Here is a 19,662-nt window from a genome sequence, read left to right on the forward strand (position 1 = left end):
TCAAATACATCAGAGGGTGCTCTAGGTATATAGATGACATTTTCTTTTTGTGGTCTGGACCGCTTGAACTGTTTTTACAGTTAATGATTGATCTTAACAACAAACAACATCCTATTAAATTCACATTTGAGTACAGCTATAGCTCTGCCCATTTCTTGGATATGACCATCAATCAGAGTGAATCGAATGAACTCCATACCACTATGTACTTCAAACACCACTTTGCAAGCAGACAGTCATCATCCTACACCCCTCAAATGGGGACTCCCGTATTCTCAATTCCTGAAAATTTTGAGAATCTGCAGTGATAGAGCAGACGTGATTAAACAAATTGACAGTATGTCTAGTAAATTTTTACAATGGGGGTATCACTATAAGATTCTGAAGAAAGCCAAAGACAAAGTATTAGCAACCCCCAGGGCTTTAGCTTTGACATCTACGGGACCCGAAGTGAATTCCAATAAGGTCGTTTGGACTCAACAATTCACCACAGCTAGTAGACATCTGACACGGTCGGCCAAGAACATATGGCCCATAGTTGCCAACGACCCTAAATTACCAGCTTTACACGGTTCTACTATTCTAACTTCTTACAAGAGGGTGAGAAACATTAAGGACATTGTTGTGCATAATGATGTGATCCATTATTCCAAGGCACCCTCTTCCCATTTTCTGACTCGTCCAGCTGGCAATTACAAATGTATAGGGTGCATCACGTGCAGCTTTTTAGAAACGGGTAATGCTTTTTACCATCCCAGATCAGGTAAAAAGTTCCTTATTAAATACCCACTCACTTGTTCTAGTCGGTATGTAGTTTATGTAGTGAGGTGCCCTTGCGGCATGCTTTATGTGGGCAAAACTTCCCGACAGTTGAAGGAGAGAATGGCTCTACACCGCTCAAACATCAGGGCGGCCATTGAAGGCAGAGGATCGGATAAACCTGTGGCCAAACATTTCAGGGATTTCCACCACAGTGTTTTGACTATCAAATATAAAATGATTGACTGGGTTCCTCCCAATCTGAGGGGAGGCGATAGAGATCGCACCCTTCTTCAGAAAGAAGCCTATTGGATACATACTTTGCAAACGGTGCAACCATGGGGACTTAACGAGATGTTATTATTAAGCTGTTTTTTGTAACACTCGCTTCTCAGTAATTGGGACTGTTATCTGCTCTGTACCCTTGCTGTTCTATCATCCGCTCATTCTTGTACTTCTGACCATCTCAACTTATGATTATATCAGCAATTGTCCTTTTCAGATGATTTAGTTACTCAGTACCTTGGAGAGATCCCGTATTTGATATGCCCTATAGCATAGCTGGATTTAGCGCACTAAAGTGTGCGTGTGTTTATCTTCCCTGGGCTATTGAAATATCAGTTTATGTACGGTCATTTATACAGCTAAGGACTTTTTGTGTTATCTGTATATGTTATATCATTGTGTGCATTTTCTCCTCGTTGGCCCGCTGCCATTCAGGAGTTGTAGATAGATTGCTATTCAGTTAGCATGTACCAAGTACTGGCTTCCAAGTTGTTTATTTTATTTTCTAGTTCCCCTGGTGACGGTACACACGATTGACCACGCGCCCCTGTGAGTCACCGATCTCCGGCGCATTGCGAGCCCATGACGTCATCGGGACTCGGACGGCTAGCGTGACACGAGTACTCTGGTGATTATGGTATGTATATTTATATGTTGTTTTTTTGGCATTGTTTAATTCTGTCTTGGTAAAAGAGCATAGGTGCTCTGAAACGTTGACATCTACCTATACAGCTGGCTGTGATTATTTGCTTTACTATCCCCGGAGTTCCGTCCATTATTTTTGTATATATATGTACTTGACACTATCATCAGGATACAGAAAATAAAAAATGTCTTACCTTAAATACTATCCATCACCAAAGTGTACACACCGCGCCGGGATCGGGACCACACACCCACCCGGCTGCGACTAAAGACGTCATCGTGCACTGACGCTACCGTGCACAGTGCTGACACCATGTGAACCATCACCAAGGAAACTGAAACCAACAGCATAAAGACTACATGTTATACATAATAACAACATAATAACAAAGTAGAATTATACTAAACAAGACACAGAAAACACTAGTAAATATGGGGTCCCTTTAGGAACATCGACACGTTCAAAGACCACCGCAAACACTGTAAATTCACCAGAAGGGGGCGCCAAAACCAGAAGATGCAGATGTGGAAGAAAACCCCTGCTACCCAAAAGGAAATAATTTTTAACTAATCGTCAAATATATTATCATCCAGTGAGTCCAGTTTACTTATGAAGGGTCTTTCATTTATTCCCAGTGTTCCGTTTAATGATCTTCAGTGGCAGATTGAAAAGCATCAGCTCCAAAGACAACTTAAAATCAAGAGTTTTTTTTGGAAACCTAAAAATTTGTCAGTTGGTAAACCTAGTTCTAATCCACCACCGTTACGTTAAATAGAACCACGCTCTACGTTTGAACCGATATCAACAAATGGCAGTATTAAAATGTTTGTTCGTTTATTGGATAATGATGTTTCGAACAGTGGGCCTGATTCAGAGCCGGATGCTCTGACCAGAGCGCTCGCTCTGAATCAGTGCCCTCCTACCTGAAAATGGAGCGGCCTCCTGGCCGCTCGCATAGCTGTGGGTGACCACCCACAGCAGATGCGAGCGGCCAAAAAGATGGTCGCGATGGTCAAGACCATCGGGCTTGCGACGAGACCCTGCGGTAGGGTCTCGGTGACCGCAAGCCCTGGAGTGATTTTGGCTCTATCAGAGCCAAAATCGCTCCCACTGACATCACTAGTGATGTAAGTGGGGAGGGACCCAGACGGTAGGCGTTCCCATGGGAACGCCTCCGTCTGGCAGCCACGCCCCCGGCATGCCCACCAAAGAGGGCGTGCTGTCAGTCACCATCGACAGCACGCCCCCTTTGGTGCGAGACCCGGAGTGACAGCTTGGCTGTCGGTGTCCGGGTCTCGCGCATGCGCACGACGGAGCTCCCTCCATTGTGCGCATGCGCATTGGGGTAACATCGACCCGCTTGCGAGCGTCCTGCGCTCGCGAGCGGGTCTGAATGACCCCCAGTGTTAAGGTCACTTGGTCTATTCATCCTAATTTAAATCCAGAGGAAAGGGCAGCATTAACCTCCCTATACAATAATTCTAATTTAATCATACTGCCTGCAGATAAAGGACGTAGATGATTACAGACATGAGGCTATGCAACAGTTAAATGACATCACTGTTTATCATAAATTGCAGGGAGATCCATCTGGTCCATTTAAACAAGAGCTGAAAACTATCTTGGACGCAGCATATATAAATACGGGGTATTAAAATGAGGACTCCAGACAAGGCAGGTACTTGGTGAAGCAGTGTCTTTTTAATGTTAGCAGACAATGCACCTTAGCATACGTAAGCATAGGCCTGGACACACACAGGCACATAACAAACCAAAAAAGCAAACAACATAAAAGTAAATGTCTCAGCCTTCCTTGTGCTAATGTCTGTGCACCCTCCAGGTCCTGGCACTCTAATGCTAACCACCACTCCCAGCCTATAGCCTGGCTAGCTGATCCTGCATCAGGTGTTTGGGAGTTTTAAACCCATCCTGTGCTCCAGTGATGATTTCAGCTGGGTCTGTGTAAATGTGAAAACCTGGAATTCCACACCTCCACTGCTAATGCAGAACGCACAGGTGTCACTTCAGCCTCCCTTGGGAAACAATCCCTCTCACCAAATTGCAGGCCCCCGTGGTAGCTCCCTCTAAGGGATGGCCACAACAGGTGGTCCCTGCAAATCCTTTGCCTCCCCTATAGGTAGACGTACTTTCTACCTCTGTACAGAGTTTGGTGGATACCTCTACAGCTTTTCAGAAAATGCTGGAAAAAGAGAGACCTTCACCCAGTAAACCTACTAAGCATGCTGTGTTATCTTCCCAGTCCACCCAGGTATCAGATTTTGATGTATCATCTGGGAAGGCATAAGACGCCGACATCTCTCACTCTGACTCCCCCTCGGGGAGACAAGAAGCGCCCCTCTAAATTGAATATACCTACACTGGTGATAGCTGTAAAATCTATTCTGCAAATAGAAGAGGCAGAACCCGCTCCTAAGTCAAAACAGCCACTTTTTCAATAACAAAAGGTAGTTTTACCAGTTTCCTCACTGACCAGCTATCTGATCACATGAGCGACGCATGGAATATGCCCAGTAAAAGATTTCAGCTGCCTCAATGTTTAAGTTCATTTTAAACTCTTCCGGCTACTGATTGCACTAAATGGGAAGTTCCCCCAGGAGTGATTCCCATGTAACACGTCTGGTCAAGAATGCTACCTTTCCTATCCACACTACAACCTCCTTGAAGGAAACTACGTATAGAAGGATGGAAGCTTGTCTAAAATCTATATACTCTCTTACAGGAGATATTACTCGTCCTGCTAGGGCTACGGCCTGGGTGGGAAAAGCCATTGAGAGTTGGGCAGAGGCCCTAGAAAATACATTTTTCCTTGATGCTTCGAGGGAACAGCTGTCCTATATATCTCACATTAGAGAGGCAGCCTCCTATTTAGGTGAAGCAGCTATGGATATGGTTCTCCTAGCCTCCAAGGCATCTGCCATTTCTGTAGTGGCCTGCCATGGCTCCACTCATGGAAGACCGATTCGGACTCTAAAAGGGCTCTGGAGTCTCTGCCTTATTCTGGGGATATCCTGTTTGGACCAGAATTGTGACTACCTTGGCAGCTTCTAAGACGGCGTTCCTGCCATCTGCATATAATGCGAAGCCTCAGATGTCATCCTTTCGTCCTCAAGGAAAAGTTAAAGGTCAGACCTTTCCAAGGCATCAGGCATCGACTAAGGCCTCCAAGCAGATGACTAAACAGACCTGGGTTACTAGACGTCCACCTACGAAATCTGAGGACAAGCCTTCAGCTTGACGGGACGGGACTCTCCCTGGGGGCTTCCAATGTGGGAGACCGACTTCTTCAATTCACCCAGTTTTGGCATCAGACCACATCAGATGCCTGGGTAAGAGAAGTGGTCTCACACGGATATGCCCTATCCTTCCTGAGGAAACCCCCCCCCCCCAGCAGTTATTTTGCACAGGACCTCCATCGGACCGAAGCAAGGCCTTGCTGCTCCAAAAAGCCATTCAGTCCTTACTGATTTCAGGAGTAATAATTCCGGTCCCCTTTTCACAATAAGGCAAGGGCTGTTATTCTACCCTTTTCTTAGGTCAGAAGCCCAACGGGTCTCATCGGCCTATCTTCGACCTCAAATCTCTGAACAAGTTGACCAGGGTGCCCAGGTTTCGTATGGAAACCCTCTGCTCTATTATCCTACGTATGGAGCCTGGGGATTTTATGGTGTCTCTGGACATTCAAGATGCATGGTGCCTCTGCTGAACAGCTATGCAAGGCGGCCACGTGGTCTTCAGTCCACACCTTTCTTAGGTTTAATGCCTTTGATACATTTGCTTCTCAGGATGCTTCCTTCAGGCGTAGGGTTCTCCTCTCAGCTCAGGAGCACTCCCGCCCTTGGGACATCCCCATTGTCTCCATGTGAGCCCTATGGACCCTGAAGAAGAGAAGGAGAGTTATGTTAAAACTTACCCTACTCTCTCTCTTCAAAATCCATAAGGTCCACAGGGCACCTGCCCTGATGCACCTGGCTTCTCCTCTTGGTCACTTGTTTCCTTCTCTGTGTGAGAGTGTATTTCTTCAGTGTACCAGTCTTCCTTCTCTCCTATCCTGCTCCTGCCTTGGGCTTGTTAACAAAACTGAGTTGCCCTCAGGCTGTGGGTGGGGTATAGGGGGAAGGACCAGAGCATCCTGGGATTGAAAAGCTTTGCTGTTGGTGTCCGGTCCTCCAGGTCCCACCTACACCCCATTGTTTCCCTGTGGACTTCGAAGAAAGAGAGTTAACAAGGGTACGTTTTTCCATAACTCTCCTTTTTTTGGGAGGATGACCGCAGAGATAGGCCAATAGTATTCATCTTACAGCTACATTTACCAACATGCAAATGATGATCCTGTTAAAAAGTCGCCATTGCGCCTTGTCATAATTAGGATCCACGGTACAGATCATCTTGGTGGCAGCTCCCAGCTGTAGTTGTGACTGGAACACTGCATCCTGTCTGGTCTGTATGCAGTTCATACCTGTGTTCTTGCCTGTCTGTCTCTGTGCAGATCTCACCTGCACACTAGTTAAATATCTAAATGAGATTGTATACTGTGCTCAGCTTTATTGGTTCTAAGCGTGGAATCTATTACAAAAATGTAACTGATATTAATAATGAGTGAATGGACTGTGTTAGTAAATAAAGGAAAAACTTTTTACTGTTACACAAACAAAAATATAAAAAAAATCAATGACTAGATGGCAAAAAGGCAAAAAGCATGTAGGTACAAAACAATGGTAATAGATAATGAGGAGAGATCGATAGCAAAAAAACTGCTAATTAGAGAAGTAGAACAAAATCCTGTGATGACGTGACTGTTAAGTTGAAGTCAAATAAGAAAAGTCAAATCGGGAAAATTGCTCCTAGTGGATGAAGAATGCGGGATATGGTATTATGATGTGAAGGTAACCAGCGGCGCTCCACTGGCACCTGACAGTATCAGATGTAGCGCTAGTGGTGGGATGCCTGGGGTGAGCTTCTTGAGGAAGGCAGTATGGACTTCTTGGCAAGTGAGGGGTTTGAACTCAAACAGGCTGTTCACTCCTGGTGCATATACCAGCAGTACGTCTGGTCCCAGACGTCTGCCAACAGTGCACGCTGGAGTGGCTGCTGCATTGGGGGGATGTTACGGTTAAGGCTCGCTGAAGCCGTTCACCGTGCACCACCCTCCACACTGGAGACTTCCTGTATCTCGCCGCTGCCCGCTCCTTCCTCCGGCCGGCTGTTCTTTCTTTCGGTGCGTGTTCTTCCTCCTACCCATGTGATCTTCCGTACTGGGTCACGTGTCCGCGTCCTCTCCTCTGAATATGCAAGTCCGTCTGCTCCTTCCGGGTTTGATCATGTGGTAGTGATTAATATGCGGCTTGGTATGTCCATTTGAAAGGCAGTGTTTTGGGTAAAGATCTCCTCCTTAGGTGATTAATTGTATCATCAGGTCTCCTACGCATTTCAGCCAGGTCGGCCTTTTTCAAGTTAACTACACCATGGCTGTAAGCCGCACCTCGGCTAACCAAGCCGAACCACAGCGTACCAAGCTGCACCTCAGCCAGTAAGACCCTCCGGCTGTCGGCCACACCTCTGCTAACCAAGCTGCATCACAGCCAGTCAGACCCATCGTTAATACCTCGGCTAACCAGGCTGCACCACAGCTCACCAAGCTGTACACCAGTCAGTATAGCTATCATATATACCTTCGGACATCTAGGCTGCAACGCGGTCTCAAAGGCCGCATCCCTGCCAGTACCCTAACAGCCCTCAAGGCTGCATCCCTGCCAAGACCCTAACAGCCCTCTAGACTGCTATACGCACCACAGCCAAGACCCTAACAGCCTTACCTGCCAAGACCCTAACAGCCCTCAAGGCTGTTAGCTTATTCTGTGGCCATTACGGACTAGACTTTTAGTATTATTTTAGCATATTCTTTTGTTCAGTTTCTTGTTTTTTCGGTGCAATTCCTCTTCCTCTCAGCACGAACAATCCAGCAGTTTGTAACAGATCCTCTAGATGAGTATTTTGAAGCCCCAGTTCTAAGGACCCCTAACAGTTCACATTTTCGAGACCAACCAGCAGGTACACAGGTGTTTTACCAACTGTCATATTTTAAAGATCCACAAGTGTTCTGGAAAACATGACCTGTTTGGGGTCCTGAGGACCGAGTTTGAGAATCTCTGCGCTAGATTATTATCAAGCACTATAGTTATTTTTGGAGCACATAAGCATTGATATCTTCTGATGCAATATAATTTTTACAACAACATACCCCAATGTTCTTTCGCTAATTGTTAATAGACTAAATAAAGCAATCAATCAGCCTCTTAATTTCTTCTTATACTCTGCGTAGTTGGTGGCTCTTTTGGGAAATCCGTTCTCTTCACTATGATATATTTATCCATTGCGTCAAAGTTCTTGATTACAGGATGCTTAAAAGTACGTTACTTGCTGTGGAACTTAGTGAGCCTATAGGCTGATTTATTTGGCTGATGTAGAATTCCATAATAGCAAAGTTCTAGTACTTGAAATTAATACTGTGGTTCAAAATTTTACATTTTCATAAATCACATGCTGAGATTCTATTTATTTTATTTATTTATCCTGGATAATTATGCATTCACTTCTAAATAAATAATCAAATACGGGTTACAAATTAGATCTAGTACATCCACACGGGATGCAATCGGGAAACCGGCTGACGTGATCCCGACAGCCGGCTTCCCGATTGCTTTATCCCGGTGTGGGTTAAATGACAGGCATCTATATCTAGACGCCTGTCATTTTCCCCCTGCCGGGAGACAGGCGCCCGGCATCCCGATCGAAGGGATGCCGGGCGCCGCTAGCGGACAGCTGCGGGGGGGAGGGTTAGGTTTAGGGATCCCGGGGGGGACTTAGGGTTAGGCACCCCCCCGGGAGGCTTAGGGTTAGGCTAGGGGGAAGGAGGGTTAGGGTTAGGCACCACCCCGGGATCTGTCCATCTGTCGGGGCTGCCGCTGCCGGGAATCGACCATGTGGCCAGTGGTATTTCATACCGATTCCCATCCACCTAGTTCATATATAAGAATCATGCTTTAATACACATATAATACAGTGAATGATTGTTTAGCTTCTCCCCACCTCCCAGGGCTAAACATAGGATTTCCAGAGGGGGGATTCCAAGTGCTTGATTTTAGAGTGAGTGAGTGTGGGCAATCCATGAAGAGGGTACAATACACAATTAACAGGCTGTTTTCTGCTTTATACAAAGTGCAGTGTACTTCATATTTCAGACATATACAGGGCCAGCAATCATGATAAGTTGTTATATTCGGTAGTAGGGCAAGGATTTTTTTTTCAGATATGGGCACCATTCCACAATCAAAGTCTCTGCTCTGCGGAGCATTGGAGCAAGTCCGGGAATCTTGGGGAGCAGCAAAAGAATGTAGCACTGGACCTGGACATATATGTTCCCTTTCGATCTCCTTATACACTGGTTAGTGTATGCACAACACTAGTAATAACTAACATTAAATATGGTCTAGTATAGTATAGTATACTATACTATACTATACTATTCTATACTATAGTATACTATACTATAGTATAGAATGCTGGGAAGAAAATCTAAAAAATTTACTTTCCGTATCAAACATTTTTATCTCATATACATAACATAAATTTTAAGATTTTTTTAACATCTGTCGAAGCCAGATAATTGGATTTGAGCACTTGCAATTGTTATCTGACGATTTGGTCGTCTGTGGTCTGATGAATTGCTTGGACGCTGCTGCGTGTCGGCGCAATTCCGATGCGCACAAATGTTTAGTTGGAAAACAGGTTTAATGTGTATGTCTGTGGGTGTTTGCATATGTTTTGAGAGACTCCGCATACTGATACATTTTTAATTATTTGTTACAGGCATACTGTAACACAGTCTAAATGCAAAGTTGGGAATCATTGTCGGGAACCTGCAGATCATTAACAATTGTATACCTTTTTGTTCGGTGCTGTTTTGGTTCATAGCACCTGACACCTATACTCTAATTAAGTGGAGAAAAGCCTGTCGCAAGCTACCAGACAAGGTGGCAAGGGCAAATAGCTGGGGGTCTCCACCTGCTTGGAAATGAACCTTGCTGCTTGTGACACCTTTTACTGTAGTTTGGGCAGCTTGCTTAAGTATGTCAGAAATGGATAATATACTGTATATATTAATCCGTCACAAATACACTGAATTACATAACACATAGACTTACATGCATACACATACGCACGCACCTTTGAAGTGCGCACAAACCCACACATACGCGCAACGCAAACTAGCGAAACTACACAATATTCTCACACTTACACATACAATAACTTATAAAAAGGTTCCTTCACATTAAACGTGATATTAGAGGTTTTATTAGCGAATAGTTATGTTGTGAAATGTATGTATATGATATTTAAGGTATAGAAGCTAATAGACATGTCATGTTTGGTACCATTCTAAACCCCTGTTTATTTGCAGATCTTCGGTTCTATCAGCAAGGAGATCGCAGCAGGCGTTCGCAAGATATGAATTATAGGTTAGAATGTATCTCTGTATGTAGTGTCTTTTTTTATTAGTTCTTCAGAGGGAAACCTACACAAAGAAGCAGTTGGAAAGCTGATCCATACCTCTGATGACACCATATGAACTAACCAATGAACGGAGTGACCTGAAGCAAGAACCAATGAGCATCTGTTATTCTGTGCCTTTGTTGTCTCTGAAACCTGTACTGAATATAGGCTTGTGAGCTGGGGCAGTAGTCAGTCATTTTCTCTATATCCTTGGGTGAAGGTGAACGCAGATTCAGGATTGAAATACTGCATACTGGGCCAGTGCGCACGCATATGTATCGGTTGTATTTACTTGCTTTTTGAGGTAATTGTGTTAGATCTAAGCATATAACTTTTTTTTAATTGCAATATAACTTTTTGTGGGTTGGAACCACAATTGGATTGGAAAGCAATTATTTCTTATGCGACTTGTAGCGCTAAATAGCGACATTTTGGGTATATAGAATTAGGGGTATTCATACATCCTTCATAAAAATGCATAATATAACCAGTAGGAGACAGAACTGAGCTTTCCAAGGACACATTCTCCCTCTCATGTTAAGATGCCTGGCTCTTCTTGTTGGAAGCTGCTCTCTGGTCTGGTGTGCTGACTGAGTGCTGAGATTCTCAAAATGCTGCAGACTTGGTAGAAGAAGGTGCTGCCACTGGGCTCCATTCAGAAGCAGAAGCTCCATTCCATCCCTTATACTGCATGATGTAGCCACAGCTCTAGTAAAATTGTATTATACTGTATACTGCTGCTACATAACGGGGTAATGAACCCCGGAATGTACCTGATAAAAGGCGGGATGTACCACATAGCGTATGCGACACTTATACCATCCCGCCCATTAACACCTTTGACCAAGGAGCTTATCAGGGGAGTACAAGTGGTGAAGAATGATTTAATGGTCAAAAAAGAGAAACTGCTGTAGAATAGTGGGAAATGCAAATTGATGTAAAAGGACAAGAGACTGTAGAGTAGTTAAGTAAAAAAGTAAAAGCAGAGGTCAATAACAAGGTAATACAATGCTATGGTTTTAAACTTGATGAGGTTAGACCAGAGGTTCCCAAAGTCCGCCATTACAGGCCATGTTTTAGGGATGTCCATGCTTGAGCACAGGTGACTTAATTAGTACCTCAATCCATTTGATTTAACCATCTGGACTCAAGCTTGGATATCCCTAAAACGTGGACTGTAATGGCAGATTTTGGGAACCTCTGGGCTAGACTATAGATTTCTGCAAAGATTTGCTGGGGATGAAGGATTTTTAAGGGCTGTAATCAAGGGAAGCTTCTCAGAACTGATAGCTGTTTCAGAATTGCTGATAAGTGATATGTAATATTGCAATGTGTTGAATTATCCCAGTATGCCAGAAGTTGATGACGCATGTGTTTATGGTGTGTACACTGCTGCCACTTGTGGATAGTCAATGGAATGGCGTTGATTTCTTATAGCCCTCCTCTAGGAGGGACCTTTCTATGTGCACCTACTGTTTATGCTTGTAGGGGTATCACAACCATAAAATTGCAGAGCAGGTTTACAGATGTCAGTAGTCTTGAATTAAGATTCCTCTTTAGGGACGAAGCCTTTCCAAGCCCACCCATTCAAGGAAGGGGTTGGGGGTGACTGGCTTCAGGAGGGAGACATCAAACATTGGGTAGAAGTTAAACACAAGAAAAAAAAATGCAGATGACTTTGGGGTCCTGTGCCCTGGACTTGTACCATTTGAATGTTAGGGACCTGCCCAATGAGGTCACCTGGACGTGGTGGGCAGGCCCATATTTTTGGCCAAAATTATGCCAAGTATCTCAATTTGACTTGAGTTGCAGTAATTATTATAGAGTGTGCATCTGCATTTTTTCCTTTTCTTGTGTCTAACAAAGTAAAGCTGGGTACACACTAGATACATCTTCTAGTGTGTAGCCATGATATGCGCGCTCCCGCAGGTTGTTAGTGATAACCCCCATCGGGCCTACTGCAAGGCCAATGGGGGAAGTCGCTAACAATGCCATGCTGCATCCCCCCCACCGTCCTGCCATTGACAAGTGTGTTTGCCCTTGTCGCAAGCCAGGTCCCATCGTCTGTGACGTCGGGCTGGGTACACATAGTCTGATGTGTACTCCGCTTAAGTCTCAAGCATGGTAGCACCTTTCTTCATATTAAAGTTAGGGTGTGCAGGCTAGGCCCCTCCCTATATATTGGGTAAAAAATTAGATGATGCAGCTACTGATTCCTACCAAACTGTGTACTCAGCTGTCAATGCTCTTAATTACCTAAGTCCCCAGGTCACATCTACTTTCTGGATCTACCCACTGTATCATTCGTCTCTCCTAGAGGCACTCACTTCCAAATGCTTCCTCTGGCAAAGGCATTAGACCTTTAGCTGTAGTCTGAATACTACTACATTTAATCAATCACCAATTGACCCTGCCAATCACGTTTGAGGTTCGCTGTCCATGTCTGCGGTTTGCATTAAAATTCATGTTATAAATATTTTTTTTAAATATATTGTTTGCTTTATTGAAAGAAAACAAAAGATTTACACATTACACATTCAAAAATGTCAATGAGTAGAAAAAGTAAAGCTGCATACACACAGAACGATCTGGACCACCAACGACTTGAAAGATATCGTTCAGTAAAGTCATCCTGCCACATCTCTGAATTGGCAAAGTTGACGATATCGTGCAAGTTGGCCAGCATGTACGGACGATCATAGATATTGTTATCGTTCATGTGGGAACGCGCATCTTTGGTAGTCGTTCACTGCATAAAAACGATCACGTTATTGTTCACAGATATCGTACCGTGTGTACGCAGCTTAAGTGAATACCTGGGATGGAAAACCTTATTCACATTTACAGAGGTGGAGATGGACAAACCATAAGATAGTACCCAGGAAAAAAAAGCCAATATCAAAGGGTTAGAGCCCCTTCCCAAACACGGTCCTCAAGGCATACTAACAGTACAAGTTTTAAGGATAGCCACACTTGAGCACAGGTGACTTAATTAGTACCTTAGTTATTTTGATTTAACCACCTGTGTTCAAGCATGGATATTACTAAAACCAGGACTGTGAGTGTGCCTTGAGGACCGAGGTTGGGAATCACTGGGTTAGAGAATTCAGTGAGGTAGAAAAAACAATTCAAGTGAGCAACAGATAATTCCAAATAGAAAAGCAAGTTCAGTAAGTCATGAGTAACAGGCAGTATAATGGCATTGGAATGATGACAGAACCACGATGTAAGGAGGCCAGAACCAATGGGCTGTGTGAGGTTTGCTAGGCTGCCTCCTCTGATTAAATAATGCAGTTAATGCAGTAGCTCGGGGAAAACAGAAAGCCCTGGACAGCATAAATACACCGCCTAAAATCAGTATGGTAACCAATGAGAAGCCAGAAGTGGCTGCAATGCTAACAGCAAAAAAAGCTGCTGGCTGTTGCTAAGCAACATCTGTGAGTCTAGCGATGCTCACAGTCTCTAGCAGGGCCGGATTAAGGTCTGTGGGGGCCCCTGGGCAACAAACTTGTGGGGGGCCCTATATACCACCATTTCTTGTCACCCTAGGAACATTTTTTTTATTCACCTTAATGTCCCCAGTAGTAATGCCCCTCTTGCAATGCCCACTGTAGTAGTGCCCCTTATGCAATGTCCCCAGTAGCAGTGCCTGTTATGCAGTGCCCCCAGTAGTGGTCCCCCTATGCAGTGCTCCTTATATAGTGCCCCCAGTAGTGGTCCTTATATAGTGCCCCAGACCCAGTAGTGGTCCCCCCTATGCAGTGCCCCTTATATAATGCACCCAGTATTGGTCCCCCTATACAGTGCCCCCAGACCCAGTAGTGGTCCTCCCGTATGGAGTGTCCCCAGTGGTAGTCCCCCCCTATACAGTGCCCCCAGTAGTTGTCCCCCTATGCACTGAGACTAGTAGTGCCCCCCCATTGCTCCCATGAAGCGGCCCCCCTATGCAGTGCACCTTACACACACACGCTCAAAAAAAAATAATAACAACTTACCTGAATCCCAGCTTCTGACGCAACCGCCACTATCCGCAACGAGCTCTTCTCCTGCACTATGAGAGAGACGTCAGCGTCATGCCGTCCCTCCCATCATCTTCATGAGTGAGCTCCAGCCGGCTCCCTCCGTTGTGCAGTAGCCAATGAGAGTCTCTCATTGACTGCTGTAACAAACACACAGCTGCCGCCGGCGGCTGTGTGTTTGTCTCTGTGTAGTGTGGATTGCGCTCACTGCGGCGGGGACACTAGTGGTGGGTGCAGACAGCGGACACCGGTGGCTGGCTGCACCACTGCTAGTGGGGGCCCCTGCATGTGAACCCATGTGGAACTGATGAATGGAATAGGGTAGGTGAAAGGTGCACTGATGTTGATGATAGTAAAGAGAACGAACTGACCAGCCTGTAGTGTAATTCTTAGAAGAGTCAGTGAATACTGTACATAGGTAGGCAGTGAAATATCGGTTGAGCTTATTTCCCCTACATGCTAGGGACCTTGAAGTGACATGCAGAGAGGGCAGAAGAGCAATTCCATGCCCGTAAAGTCCATCTGGAGAAGAAACTTGTCGCCTCATGGGCTCGCTTCGCTTGCCACGCTTTGGGCATGGTAGTTTGCTTCGCTCGCCACGCTTCGGGCACGGTGGCTCGCTACGGTCGCCACAAGATTATATTCCACTACTATGTCCACGTGGGTGGCAGGGAATAATGTTGGACAGTAGCTGATGATGTCAGGGTCCTCTCCGCGAAGGATATCTAGACACTACCCTAACATATATGGCATACTGTAGTTACGCATGTGCAACCCATCTCCCTCCCTCCCACAGTATGCATAGATGGCATACTGTGAGATGCAGCTAGTCACATACTGTATGTGCAACCCATCTCCCTCCCTTTCTCCCATTAATGTGAGCTAGCCAGGGCCATCCATGTGGTTATGTTAGGTCACCAACAGCTCTTTGTGACCTCACCAGCAATGATAGCTTAATAAATGCCCTCACCTCATGGTAGATTATATTAGCTGTTTCCCTCTTGCTGGCTATATACAGTGCATCTGGAAAGTATTCACAGTGCTTCACTTTTTCCACATTTTGTTATGTTACAGCCTTATTCCAGAATGGAAGAAATTCATTTTTGTCCTCAAAATTCTACACACAATACCCCATAATGACAACGTGTAAAAAGTTTTTTTGAGATTTTTGCAAATTTAATTAAAAAAAAAAACAACTAAAAGTGTGCAAAAAGTGAAGCGCTGTGAATACTTTCCGGATGCACTGTAAGTGCAGGAGATGATGTGCCTGAAAATGAGTGGTAATAGCCATGAATCTGCAGGCAATGCCATCAAAATGATTCAATTAGCACAAATAAGTGCTTAATCAATAAAACTCTGTAAAGCTGAGTACACACTGACGGATATATCTGTCCAATCTGTCTGGTGGGAAGGAAAATCTGGCAATGTATGGAGCAAATACCAATAGAAATTTTCTCCAAAACCATGGAAGACAGACCAGATTTTCCATTCCACCAGACAGATTGGACAGATATATCTTTCAGTGTGTACCTATCTTAAAGCTGGACATACACGGCCAGATAAAATGTCTGTCAGACCGACAGACATTTTATTTGGTAGCCTGCCAGCCGCAGATGTCCGTGGCATACACTGTGAGACAGTATATTAGCCCGACATCTGCGCTCTGCCCTCGGGGGAGGAGACATTTCCCTGTTCCTACCATGGGAAGGAACACAGGAAATATATGTATGTCGGCCGCGGCTGGGCATACACTGCCCGATGCGGCCGACAGTTTACCAGTAAATATCGCTTCGGACGGGCATGCTGGACAATCCGTCATGCCCAACCGAGCAATATTTAACCCTCGGTCCCCCCCCACACTCTAAAATTATCGAGGCGATCCGCGGATATCTGGCGGATCACCCCGATAATTGTAGCGTGTATGGCCAGCTTAAGGAGTCTTCGGTTAGTGGGACAACCAGGATATTTATTTTCATTTATTATTTGGGGGGGAGGGGGTGGGCATTCCTTGAATGTTGCATGTTGATATTAACTTTGTACACTCCTTCAATTCTTTTGATTAATGTGTATGTGATTTCAAGGAGAAAAGCACAGGTTAAAATAATTGTGTATCCTATTGCCGCAGACTGGTGTGTAAAGTGTTTGCCTAATGGCCTGTATTTACATAAAAGCAGCCAGTAGCTCATACTGATCTGAGGGGCAGACTATTTAACAGGCTCCTAAATGTATGCTATGAAGAGCTGGCTCAGTACTCTAATGTGCACATCAGAAATTAACCAACATCATTTTCAGTTGAGGCCAATAATATGCACAATTTGCTATATCTTATCAAATTTAGATTACTATCTAATCTCTGAAGATAAGATCTTGTTTCAAAATCAGATTAAATGTATCAATGTAGTTTAGATAATACAACATCTGTAATCATTGATTTGGACTCTGTTCACCTTTTGCTTTTACATTTCTGATGCAAATAAAATTCATAATGACTTTTAACTAACAGACTGATTTATTTCCTAGGGATCCATGCAGAGCCGGATTTAGGCCCCAAAGGGCCCTAGGCACAGTGCTAATTTGCCCCCCCCCCCTTCTCCCACCGCACACCCACTCCACCTTAGGAGTACATCTACTGTTTGGGACAGTATTAAAGATTTTCTGCCAATGCTTATTGTAGAAATAGAAAATCTTCTATCAACTCAATTTAACATATAAACAAAGGCAGGACAGCTGAGTGATGCTAAGCACCCTGGCGCTACAGGCTGGCAGCAGTAAAAAGCCACTTACACTATAGCCTTGACTGCCAGGTATAGTACCTTCTGCACATGCGAAGCCCGGCTCTGATGATCACACTTGCCGAATGCACTGGAAGCCTTGACTATAGGTTCCAGCGGGTTCTACAAAAAAACAATTAATTGAAAAGTTAAATTGTTAAAAAACAGAAATAGTAAAAATTTTTTAACAAAATTAGCAAATAAAAATGATATACAGATATAAAAAGAGACACCTTTTAATATATATATATATATATATATATATATATATATATATGACAGGGTTAGTATACTGACACCTGTTGGTCAGTATCTTAACCCTAACCCTCCCTTCCTGGTGCCTAAACCAAACCTCCCCCCTAGTGCCTATTCTTAATAAAAAAGACATACACACACACACAAAGTATAATATATACACACTAATATATAGTGTATTTTACACACACACACACACACACACACACTTGTTTTTGTGACCTTTTCAGGACCCATGACTGGATCGTCCATCGTGGGGACGCCTGCTTCCCATTGCCCAAACAGCTTGATCAGCAATATCTATATCATATCACCCGGCGCGCATGTGACGTATAGCTTGCTGACAGAAACCGGACACCATTATGCCTCACCTGGACCTAGTCAGGTATTCCTAACCATGTGGGTACTCCCTATGCCTCACCGGGACCTAGTCAGGTATTCCTAACCATGTGGGTACGCTCTTTGCTATGACCACTTAATGGTTTCACCAAAGTAAATAAGAAAAGACGCCTTGGTTGGACCAACAGAAATTTTATTGAGGCTGTACACTTTCGCTTGACAGCAGTTATTCGTTTTTTTATGTAGTACTTGACCGACAGCTAGTTCCTAGCCTTCAGAGCCTGCTCCTCAGCGCCGAGGCAGGCGTCACAATCCTTTTTGCCGGGTACCTTGCAGGAGAGGATGAATCGCATCAGGTGTCTCTCAACAGCTGCTACTTCTTTTCTGCTCCACGGTTTCATTTTCGAACCCATGCAATCACCTATGCAAGACAGGGAAGAGATCAGTCACCCAAAAACTCACCGCCAGCCCAAGCCACCCAAAGGATTTGATGGACACACACCTTTAGTAGCCATGGGTGCATGCCTCTCCATCACTTTCGTTGCACTGGCATCTCCCTCTCCACATGCACTGCTCCAGCTTCCACCTCTGGCTCATCATCAGACTCATCACTGGCTAGCAGGATTGGTTCTGGAAATACAGAGATAAACAGAGATCCCCGGTCACAGTATCCTCCTTAGACTGTCAGCCCATGGAACAACCAGTCGGGTGAGGACCCATGCTACTTACCGTTGGGATCAATGGAGATTTCTTCCAGGCTTTGACCCTTAAAGTCAGCCAATCGACCTTGCTGGAGTGCCACGAAGAGTTTGCTAATTTTAGCTAATTGCAGGGTACCTTCAGGGAGGCGGTAGTACTGGCGGTGCACCCGGATATCGTGCCCTAGGAAATCGGCTAGCTGATCCATCTCCGTGTCACTCATGTTCAGCACTCGTGAAAGGGTGGCCACATGTTTCCGAAGCCTGGTAGAGGAGAGAGCTTCTGGATGCTTGGCCCCACATGCGCGTGCATAGAGACGAATGCAGTCGGATCCTCTAAGGTGTGACAAGGCGGAGGGTCTTGCAAACATATAGACATTGTCAGGACTGATACCACACTCTACCCTTTTCTCTGTGAGGTGCTCCATTGCCCTCTGCATGCAAGGGGACAGGAGGACTGGGACTTTCCTGCCTCTCTTACCAGGAATCTCAATGCGTGTGAAGTGCTGACATAGTCTCTTTTCTGGCTCTGACAGGGCCAGTGCCACATCACCCTGTAAATCAGCTGTGTGCCGAGATGCAAAAGAACAAAGCATCATCTTTGAGACCTCACCTTCCCTACGTCGGTTGAATAGGATTAGCTGTGTGAGGGTTACCTTGGCCAGCAGCAACCACTTCTTTGTGGTCGGGTGGGTGGACAAATCCTCTAGGTACTCCCGCTGTCTGTCAGTGAGATAAAGGTGCAACTGTTTTACATCATCAGTGAAAGGTAGAAAGGGGGGGGTGGCCATTTTTGCTCCTCTAGTGTTTTGAAGGCAGCAGCTGAGATCATCTCGTTCTACCTTGCCTTGTATAGTTTTTGGAAGCTCTGTGCGCTCTCCACGGTCGGGGCATGGCCCTCCATAAGTGCCTGGCACTCAACCATAGTAGATATTTTTTGGAGGCTATGGCCCACTTTCAGGGCCAGTGAGGGTACCTTATAGGTATTCGTCAATTCAGCATAGCCGGCCAGGCTCCTTACGGCAGTTATGACCTGCAGGAAGTTTGCAGGGCGGATGAACTCTGCCATGCTCCTCAGAGGACTAACCATCCTGGCATGCAGTAACAGTCGCCCCACCTCTCTGAGCTTCTGCCGTATATAATCATGCTTACTGACATCCGAACCATGCCGGTTATAGAGGTGGAGCCCAAACTGCATGATGCAAGGGTCACCCTTAATTACCTGTACCACATCATCATGAATCATATCACACAGCACCTTCCAGAGGCCCTTCCCAACACCCGGTGGAACGGGAGTGGCGTAAGCACAGAGGGATTGC

The sequence above is a fragment of the Taudactylus pleione genome, unplaced genomic scaffold, assembly GCF_031769625.1.
Source record: "Taudactylus pleione unplaced genomic scaffold, aTauple2 ptg001990l, whole genome shotgun sequence".
NCBI lineage: Eukaryota > Metazoa > Chordata > Amphibia > Anura > Myobatrachidae > Taudactylus > Taudactylus pleione.